This window comes from Solanum pennellii, chromosome 1 (assembly GCF_001406875.1).
Source record: "Solanum pennellii chromosome 1, SPENNV200".
Lineage (NCBI taxonomy): Eukaryota > Viridiplantae > Streptophyta > Magnoliopsida > Solanales > Solanaceae > Solanum > Solanum pennellii.
In genome coordinates, this window is record NC_028637.1 from 89,768,796 (window position 1) to 89,779,802 (window position 11,007).

The 11,007-nt window shown below is 27.2% G+C and overlaps 1 long non-coding RNA gene across 2 annotated transcripts; it reads right to left on the reverse strand.

Moving 5' to 3' along the window:
* Positions 1 to 3,460: 3,460 nt before the first annotated feature.
* On the reverse strand, positions 3,461 to 9,875 carry LOC107027597. Of its 2 annotated transcripts, XR_003574617.1 has the most exons (4): positions 9,360 to 9,875; positions 9,068 to 9,260; positions 4,224 to 4,418; positions 3,461 to 3,750 (listed from the first exon to the last, which is right to left on the reverse strand). It is a non-coding gene; the product is annotated as an uncharacterized LOC107027597 (long non-coding RNA). The 2 variants fall into 2 exon arrangements; XR_001457771.2 differs by lacking the exons at positions 3,461 to 3,750; positions 4,224 to 4,418 and having other exon boundaries at positions 8,161 to 9,260; positions 9,360 to 9,867.
* Positions 9,876 to 11,007: the final 1,132 nt, after the last annotated feature.

The following is an 11,007-nucleotide window of genomic DNA, read 5'->3' on the forward strand; positions in this document are numbered from 1 at the left end:
TATATATATATATATATATATATATATATGTTTAAAAAAAGTCTATGGTATCGCAAACGAGGAGAAATATTAATATCATCTAATATTTCTTTTCCCAACTTATTTCTCTTTTAATTTGAGTAAACTTCTTTTTCCTACCAAATGAAATTTGCACTATCAAAATAAATATGGAGATTCCTTTTGCCACATTTATATCATCAGTTAATTAAAAGATAAATATGTTAATATTAGAAGAAATTATAGAATTAATATCCACTCAAGTTTATGCAAAATGTATATCCAAAATGTCAAATAAACTTTAAATCAGAAACACGTAAAATATATACATTTGCTTACCATGAGAATTATTTGTGAGAATGACAAAAGTATTGAAGGATACATCTGAAACCAAAAAAAAATATTAAAAGATATCATAGCATTAATATTCACTCAATTATTTTTTGAAAAATATAATGAAAAATGGATGGTTATGAAAAATGTATTTTAATTTGTACTCAAATTTATATGAATACTCTTCCATACGTGGAATATCAAAATAAATGAGAAGAGAAAGTGACATTAATATGTAAAAGTTAATAAGGTAAATAAATAGTCTAAAATGTTAGATAAGATGGATAAAAAAAGACAATAATTGTCAATTTTAATTTAATTTAAATGACAGTTTCATCTATTATTCAATTCTCATTAATGTACTTATTTTTTAAAGCAAAAGTCAAAAATAATTCAAAAAGTGAGAAAAATAGACAATTATTAATACTGACTTTGTGAATTGCGTTTGATAAATTTGTAACTAATTGAAAAGTCAATTTATAATTATAGTTTTAAGAAAAAACACTTTAAATATTATAAACTATATTTTTAAAAAAATGCTCCTATTTTGATTTGATTTTCATTCAACAATCAAAATTATGTTCAATAAATTTTTAATATCTTAGCTTTCATATAAAATGTGGCTTACAATAATAGAATTTGACTTGGTGTAATGGAAAAAAAATAATAGGTATTTTAGATAAGTTAAAAATATTAAAATTTTATAAATGATAACAATTTCTCCAACTTTTATCACTAGTATATACTTAATATGAAATGTTTCATAAATTATAAGAGATATTTATACATCTATATAACAACATTACTAGATGTAAAAGCCGGGGCAAGCCCGGGCCCAATGTATATTAGTTTAGTTATGTTTTTTATGTGATACAAATAAAATTCGAAGAGTCAATTAAATTTTTAAATATTTATTATTCATTATTTTCATTATATTTTTAACGTACTTTTCAAATAATATCTTTGGCATATGTGATATTTCGAGAGTGTATTAATTTTAAAATATTTTAAATTATTGTTTATTATGATTTATATGGCACATGTGAAATTTTGAGAATTAATTAAATTTTTAATATATTTTTAAAAAAGTATTTCAAGTACGTAATTTTTAAATAATATATGTTATTTCTCTTGCTCGAAATAATATGACACGTGTTAAATTTTGAGATTTAATCAAATTTTACATATGTTTATATTTTAAGTTGTGATTAATAATACTCTTAACGTAATTTTCAAATAATATATGTTACCACCTTCGTGCCAATTTATGTGGCCATGTGAAATTTTGAGAGTTAATCACATTTTAATATGATTTTCACTACATTAAGTTTTTAATTATAGTGATTTATGGAACTCTTAATGTGATTTTCAAGTAACATATGATACTCTCTCAGTCTTAATTATGTAGTGCATGTGAAATTTTGAGAGATAATTAAATTTATAATATTTTGATTAATTTTTAATACTATTTTTTAAATACATAGTATATAAAAAAATAAAGTATTAAAATAAAAATAAATTGAAACATATAAAATACGAAATATAAATAGAAGAAGTTGAGGAGAAGGGCAAATCGGTCAATTGACTGGCTGACCCTAAGCTCCTCAAATTCGCTTCAATAATATAGTTAAATATGTCAATATTATATACTTTTTTTGGTAATAATATAATATTATACACTATTATACAATAAATGGACTTCTTTTTTCTTTTTTGAGTCTAATGTTAGATTTATTCAAAAACTACATCAAATCATTTAAAATTTTGTATTTAGATTTTTTTAAAATATATAAAATTATTGTATTATAATAATACCTACTCAAACGAAATTTATTTATAATTTTTGCACTTGAAAGTTTAATTTTTGACAATGATTGTCTATGACCATGAATAGTCTTTCATAGTAGCTCCATTAACTAAGGTGAAGCAATAATTCTATAAATTTCTTCGAGATCATGAATTATTATCAATCACCAGCTATATCTACATACGTCTCGGATTACTCATTTCAATTATTGGACCAACATGGTAATATTTGAGTGCGACTAATGCCTTTGTATGATACTCGTAGAAATTTCACAACATTGTATTTTCATTATTATTTCAACCAAGAAATTGAAATAAAAAATTGCTTGTTATTGATGTTTGCGGTTCAATCTAATTTTTTCTTTATAAAACAAAGAAATAATAGTTGGATCTATTCGATTTTTTCTAGTAAAGGTCGGGAAAATATAGTGTATTTTATGTGGGTTATGAAAGAAAACAAAATTAATAAGAATCTATTGTTAGCAGTGGTGGAGTTTCATTAAAACAAGGCATGCAAATTGACCAACTTAGATGAGCAGAAGCGGACCTACATTGTTCCGTGAGGGTGCACATGCACCTGGTAACTTTTCGAAACAAATTTTATATATATATATATATATATATATATATATATATATATATACTTTAAGTAAGAATTATATAAATAATTGTGTACTTCATTAAACAAAACTCACTTAGCCGAGTTGGTTAGAGCTGCTACTAATGCCCACCAACTCGTAGTGGTGCACCCGTAGTCTTCAAATCCTGAGTTTGCTAAGATGAGCATGGTAAATCTTGACTAAATTATGCAATGTAACTTTATGAATTACACTAAAATATAATCTCTATAAGTAATATTTTATCTTAAATAGTTTAATTTTTCATATTGTTAATAACGCATATTTTTATTTATACCCCAATTTGTATGAAATAATATCCAAATCCTCGCATATCTTATTACAACATCTATTAATGTCGATGAAATATTGCATTAGTTGTTTTGGTGAATTTTGTATGTTGTCAAATAAATATTGTGTGTAACGCCTCAAACGCACAACTAATGTCAAAACTTAGGTCTGAGTTGATTCTGTTGAACTATTTGCTAATGATTTATAGCAATTATATAGGGTCAAGAAAATAAATAAATATATTTTGGCTTTAAATAAGCACTCAATCGGGAAGGCCCTGTTAAAAACTCTATTTGAAAAGGTACTCCCAACAGTTCATATAAGAAAAACAGTCAGCTAGCACACAAGTCATGTTTGGGACATCAACGCCACCATGATATCTAGAAAAACGTAAACGTTATATAGATGGTTGAAGTCTCATGATCTCTACACATTAGCTGAAAATAGCTATACGTCAAAACTCAAAACAATATACCGAACAATCATAAAACTTTAGTCAACCAACAAACAAAGACTACAACATGACTATACACATTAGTGTGTAAACCTCGAAAAGTAGTAAATCTTGGTCAAACCTGTCCCCGAGCTACAAAAAAAACTACATAGAACAAAATTTAACATACTTTAGAACTCCGATGGCTCCGAAAGAAATGGGCTAGCCGTCCTGATAAAAGTCAATTATATTGTTAAGGTCATCTGCCGGTACCTGCAAGCATAAATGTAGTCTTTGAGTAGTAGTGTATTAGTACGAAATAATGTACAAAATGTGAAAGGCAATAGACCAACTGAGCATGTATCATAATATGTCAAAACTAATCAGGTTATGAAGTCAAAACAAGAATCACAACAAGGGACAATTTTAATAACTTGAACCGCCAACAACTAACTATCATGGCTATGAGTTATCAATGATAACAACAACCTACTTGTATTGTTCCTAATAAGCTTTAAGGAAACATGTCGAAAGAAGAAAATAATTTTGACATATCTCTTTTCAATGAATTCAAGCGTCCTCAAGTCTTCTACGGACCCTCTCTCCTAATATTACAACATTTCAGGGTCTCAATCAATACACAAAAATATAAGGCTTCATGACCATCAAACAAAAGACATAAATTTTATCAAAAAATAATATGTAAGGTCTAAAGTAGTTATAAATCGATAAAATAATGTTCTTACCTTGTTATACACACTTTAGTGATACCCAAAACACTCTATAGGTATAGTTACTCGTTGTCACAATGCTTCCGCAAATATACCATGCAGTTGATGAAATAAACTATGCGAAAATGGCGAGTTCGCGATCTAGAGCAACTTTCTTGAAGCTTGTAAGATGATATCACTAAGATCTGTAATGCAATTCATGGATTTTATCTGAAAATGAAAATAAAGAATAAAATGAAGGTGGCGGAATAAATAAAGTTTTCATTGAACTAAGCTCACCCTCATGTGCCTGCTTGCATCATCTTGCAGAAATGTGAAAAGTTCTCTATTTTAAAATCGTAATTCATATGGATGAATGATTTAAAGCGTTGGAAACTAGATTCTTAGACCTTCTACTTGATAGATTGTGGGACTTGTAATTCTTCATAGATTGAGAAAAAATCTTTGAGACATTTAACCCAAAATTTAGAGAAACTTTAAAGCGGAACTTATGTTGACTTTCACCAACTTTTATTTATCGACTTGCTTGACTCCAAAACTTAAAATACAATCATTGTACAATTCAAATAAGTCATACCACGTCCTTCTTAATTTATTAGTCACTCTTCATTTCGCCACAAAGGTACGAATTTATTTAGATATTCTGAAAGATCATAATATTATAGTTTGTTGACTTATTCAAGAGTTTATCCTAAAATTAATCTATTTTAATCTCTCCACCAAATCTTCCTTAATTATGTTTAAAATTCATAACTATTAATTTTCAGTTTCTTTAATTGAAAAATAACATTTGTCATGAGTTTGAAATTTCAAAATAATTTTACTTGTTGAATTTTGAAATTACGGTGTGTATTAATTGAAGTTCGGACTAATTCAAAATCAAATTGATCAAAAAATTGTTATCTAAATTGTTTTTCGAGATTTGATTTACTTTGATAAAAGAGTTAAAATTAATGATTTCTTATTGTGATTTTAAGTTTTACTAACTAAAAGTTTCAAAGGAAAATAGCATTTGTACTCGATTAATTATTGAATTTTTAATTTTTTTTTTAGACATACAACTTTGAACATTCAATTAGGGATTGAAGTGATTTTGATTATTTAACTAACAAATTTTAAATAATTAAAGGATAATTGTGGTTTGGAATTTTTAGTTTGTTTGTATTTGACTAATTCTTTCTTTATCAATAGAAATAAGTAAATGTATAATATTTTTAGGGGAGAACCAAATGACAAACACATTAGCTAAAGAGGGGGCTAAAATGGAGGAAGACAAATTTTGCAAATATTTTGAAATTCCAACATGATTTCTTTTAAAAACGGTACAAGCAGACAAAGTAGAAACTCTTTTTATATAATTTACAAGTCTTTTTTCTACTATGAAATATTGTAATAGTAGTATTTTTAGTTTACCCCGAACAATTATTGATCAAATTGTCACTACCTTGATGCATATTATTAATATATTATCCTTGTTTATGAAATACAATAAAATTAAATTGTATAGTAGCTTCTAAACATGCTCAATTATTGTCAATTGAGTCTTCTTTTTTTCCCCTTTTGACATTCAATAGTTATTATTAATTACACTATACATTTTTATAACTAATTTAATTTTCCTTAAACTTTTTATATTTTAAAATCAAATACCTACATTTTTTATATTATGAAAATCCTACACTTACATCTCTAAGTCTCTTGTAATACTATTATATATAATGATAACTTTTTGTGCATGGTACAAATGTAATTTGAAATCAATTGAAATTTTGATATGTTTTTTAAATACTTTAAATAAAAAATTATTGCGATTAATAGTACTTTTTACATTATTTATAGAGAAAAGGGTCAAAAATACCCCCAACTTTGATTTATTGTTTAAATTTACCCTCGCCGTTAAAATGAAGTTAATTTTACCCCTCCTGTTACTAATTTCACCAAATTTACCCCCATTAGATGGATTGATCCGATTTTTTTATTAAATAAATCCGATTTTTTATTTTAACCCAATAATCCGACCCTATTTAAAATAACCCGATCCATTCTCCCAAATCTCTTATAAACTGATCTACCCATTCTCTCAAATTTCCTCCATTCTCTCCCTCAAAAGCTAAGCCTAAGAACAACTTGATGAGTTTGAAGAAAAGACAATCTAGTTTCTTTTCTAATGTCACAAGTAAATTCAAATTTTTCATAAAATGTATGGGAAATCTCCAAATTGTACTCCAAATCATGATTATTAAAAGTTTAAATATTTTTTAATAAAAAATGATATAGTTTGTTGAAATGAAATTTTATATATTTTATTAATATAATGTTCAATTTCACATGCATATTCAAATATTGAAAACAAATAATATTAATTATTTAGTGTTCAGATTTAGAGACCACATCTTAATATTTAGATGTGTATTCATGTCAAAACATCTAGATCTTAATGCAAAACTTAATATTTAGATTTGTATTTAGATTCAGACCTCTTAATTTTAATGGAAATAAATGAGGTCTTAGATCTAATCTCCTTATTTACCATGTCTGATTCAATAGTTTCAGATGTAGCAAAAGAACATACCATTGCTTCAGAGTCTTGAGTTAAATCCAAATAAAAGAATGAATTTCTAATCGATTCAATTGCATGCAAATATATACCTCTAGTGATTCTCTTTGATTTGTTTCTCCATAATTATAATAGTTGTGGTTAATATTCTGATGGATTGGAGATTTTGGTTGAAGAATTGCGAAAAAAATTGAGAGAATGAAATAATATATAAATTAGAAAAAGATTAAAAGCAGATGAAAGCCTATAAAAAACATAATACTTGAAATTTGAATGAGGGTTAATCTAAACTTTTTTATTTTGAATTTGATTTGGTTGAGAGATTTATGGAGATTGAGGGGTTTATTATTGTTGAGAGAATCAAGAAGATAATTATGAGGAAGTGAATAAAAGAGGTTGTGTGCAAATTTGTATATAAGGAATGAGGATTTTCACATTCTATACAAATAAACGTGGAATCCACTATAACCGTTTTCTAAACAATAATCATTTTATATAATTAATTTAAGCTATAGTCATATAACATAATTAAGTAGTAAATGTTAGTTTAGTTAAATTATTATCTCTAAAATAAATCATACACTAATTACATTTTATCTAATAAGTGCAAAAAAAACTTATTACTAATGATACCTTATTAAATAATTTGTATTAATTTCATATTATGAATTCATAAAGATAGCTACTTTTAAAATAAAACAAAAATAATACTTAATTGAATAAATTTTTAAATAAATATTTTTTTGTCGAGTGGTATCAGAGCTTTATTTTGAAGCCCACATCGGAGTCTCAACTAAATTCGAGTTGTGGATTGCAAGACTCATTTGAGCGTGGAGAAAACTTATGATTCTCCATACTCAAAATTCGAACTCGAGAACTTTGATTATGAGTGAAATAATCCAATGTACCACAACTCATGTTGATGATTGTTTACATCCCTACTCTATTCAAATAGGGCAAAACGTCGTGGTGACTCAAAATATAATCAATTATTTCAATTTTAAAAGAATTTTAAGAAAAAACAAATTATAAAAGGAGTCACCACCTAATTTTAGGGAACACGAGGAAACCAATTAAAGTGATCTACGAAACCATTAGATTTTAGATAATAGTCAGGTCATTTCGAAGGAAAGGTGTTAGACGCCCTTCAAAATCCACAATTGTAGGTCCCGACTGAACTCATTTTTTTCAAATTGAGGAGATAAAAATAATATACAGGTATAATAACATGCAACATACACAAATAATAAAATAAAATAGTAATATAAGACACGACCTAAGATTTGCCTAACGTCAATATATACAAAGTAATGCATAAATAATATAATTCAAACTTTGTTCGAATAACTCCAATGGAAAGCATCTCCGGGTACATGTAAAGACACTTAATAAAAGTGTTAGCACCAAATATATATGATAAAAATAAATGAAGTAAATAATAACTTAAAAATAAAAAGTTCATCTTATTAACATGGAAGGCCTTGAAAATCGACAGTAATTTCTTCGTCGACTAATTTTTTAACTCAATATATAAACTTAAACTAAAATTTCATCTTTTACAATGTGGAGGCCTCCAAAACTGATGGAGAGATTTTTTTCATTGGTCACTTCAATTTATATATTTCATGTAACTCACAAATAATATTATAAAATAATATGCACTACCTAAAAAAAAAAACAATAACCTAAGTGCAATGACATTACTCCCTAGAAAATTCTAAAAGATAATAATACTAAAGTGCATACAATCAAATTTAACATCAAGAGCAAGACCCACTAAAATCTTAGATTTTCCTAACAGGATCTACCTAAGAGAAGATATCACAAATCAATAATTAAAAAATAGAAAATAATAACAAATGAAAATAACTTCAACACTATCATATAAGACTAACAAAATGGACGACAATGCAACATGTAATATCCCAAAAGATAACCAAATAAAATAACAATATTAACCATGTGATAAACAAAATAACAAAGCTTATGAGAACCTCTTAAAATGCAAACAATTAACTTCAATAAATTAGCAACCATTAATCATATATGAACAAAATTAAGCAGCTACAATAAAAATAAGAAAGTCAAATCTAAAGTCATTGAAAATGAAAAAATAAAAATAGAATAGTAAAATAGTGTATCCATATCATATAACAAAATTACTCTAAATAGAGAAGTAAATCACAAACCCAATCAATATTTTCAAAAACATAATGACAAGACCATTATCAAAACAAACAATTAGATAAATGATGAAAAGATAATATTCACAGTTAAGTGGGTTACTTGAAAAAGCAATTACCTACAACATTGATGAAAGTGAAAAGATTATTGGAGCTCTGATTTATGAGGCTCTAATTTTGTTGCTAATTGGAGTTCATGTTTTCTTGCCGGATCTGAATGTTTTGTGGGTTCGATGGAGTCGAAACTTGGACTCGTTTGTTGGTTGTTGGTTTGCTGGTTGTTGTGATGAGCCTTGAGCATGCTTGGATTACCTACAAAAATCAAACAACAAATCAAAAAGGAAAAAGGAAAAAAGAACTAGTGATTTTTTTTCTTCTTTGCTCCGGTTCATCAGAGCTTTGAGTCCTCACCGAAGCTACTGCCCGGAAAATGGAAAAACGAAGAGGGATTTGGGTCGAATTTTGCTGGTAAAGAAAAATAAGAGAAGTTTTGAGTTGGTATTGTTGAGCTGATGATCTCGTTTTGGATCTGTTGTTGGGTGTTTAAAGGTTGTTTTGGAGAGCAAATGGATGAGGTATAGGCTGCTGTTTGCTGCTGTTGGAGAGAGATGCTTCAGGCGATTGGTTGGGTGGTGGAAGCTCACAAAAAATGGATCGAAAGACGAAGGGGATGGAGTTGTTTAGTGAGGTTTTGGTGGAGAGGAAATGAATCTGACAGCAAGGGGAGAAGATGGAGGTTGCCTTGGGTGGCCGCTGCTCACTTGAGTCACTGATTTACTGAAAAAAGAAGCAAAAAGAAAGGGAAATTTCAGATTTTTTTGGTGGTGAACTTGTCAAATTATGGCGAAATCTCAACGACTTGTCAGAAAATACAATGAACAATAAAAGGATCCCTTAAGACCAAATCATTCTGAAAATTTAGGCAAATGACATACTGTAAATGATAAATTACATTCTATCCCTATAATATCAATATTTACCAAAAATCCCTTATTTTTAAGAATTTCGGATACTTTATAAAACAGAAATGATACTTAAATATAAATGATCGAATATTTTTTTTTAATTTTTCTGTAACTGTTATAGCTAAAATCAAGGGTAACGGATTTCCCTTCCCTTGATTTATGTTAATCTTGTAACTAATTTACCGTGAAATTGCTTCAGAAATTAATAAATTAAATCATCATATAATTTACTGATTTCCCTTCCCTTGATTTATGTTAATTTTGTAACCATTTTACCGTGAAAACTCCTTCCAAAGTACTACATTAAATCATCATTCAATTTAAAAATTTTAAAATAGTCATTCAAAATCAGTAAAAAAAATACTATTCTGCTTAAAAAAAACTCTGAAAGGCCAATCCTGATTTTTCAAATATGAATATTTCGATCTTGTTGCGACATTCTGAAATATGGGAAAGTGATGTTATGTACGAGCGATACAAAAGTGATGGGATAGTGGTTGGTGAAAATATTTCGTTCATTAATCTTATTTCAACAATTGTGGCTGATTTGGGTATTGACGAATCGAAAAAAAATATAGATATTAGATATGTTGTTGAAGGAAATTCGTCTCCATTGTGTATTCGAAATGATATGGGTGTAAAATTGTATGTAGAAATTAAGAAACATGAGGTTGGGTTCGGAACTTATCCTTTATGCATTGATACTTCAGATAAAGGTGTTGAAAAGATAATAAATTTCGATGCAACAACAGGTGCCATCATGTGTGTTGAGGGTGAAAAAAATGACGCAAAGGCTCTCAATATTGTTGAATCATCAATTGATTATGCATATTACATACAGGAAATGGATGTTGATAAGTATATATCAGACACAAATAATTCATTTATGGAAGAGAATCAAATGTATAAGGATAAGTCAACTCTGAAGGTGGTAATGGAAAATTACAAAATAAAGAATAGTTTCAACTTTAAAGTTAAAAAATCTGATAACAAAAGGTATGTTTTCAATTTATATGTTAATATTTTTAATAATATATAATTGGTTTTCAATATTATATGTTGCATGTAGTTTTCTGTGTAATATGATTTGGTCG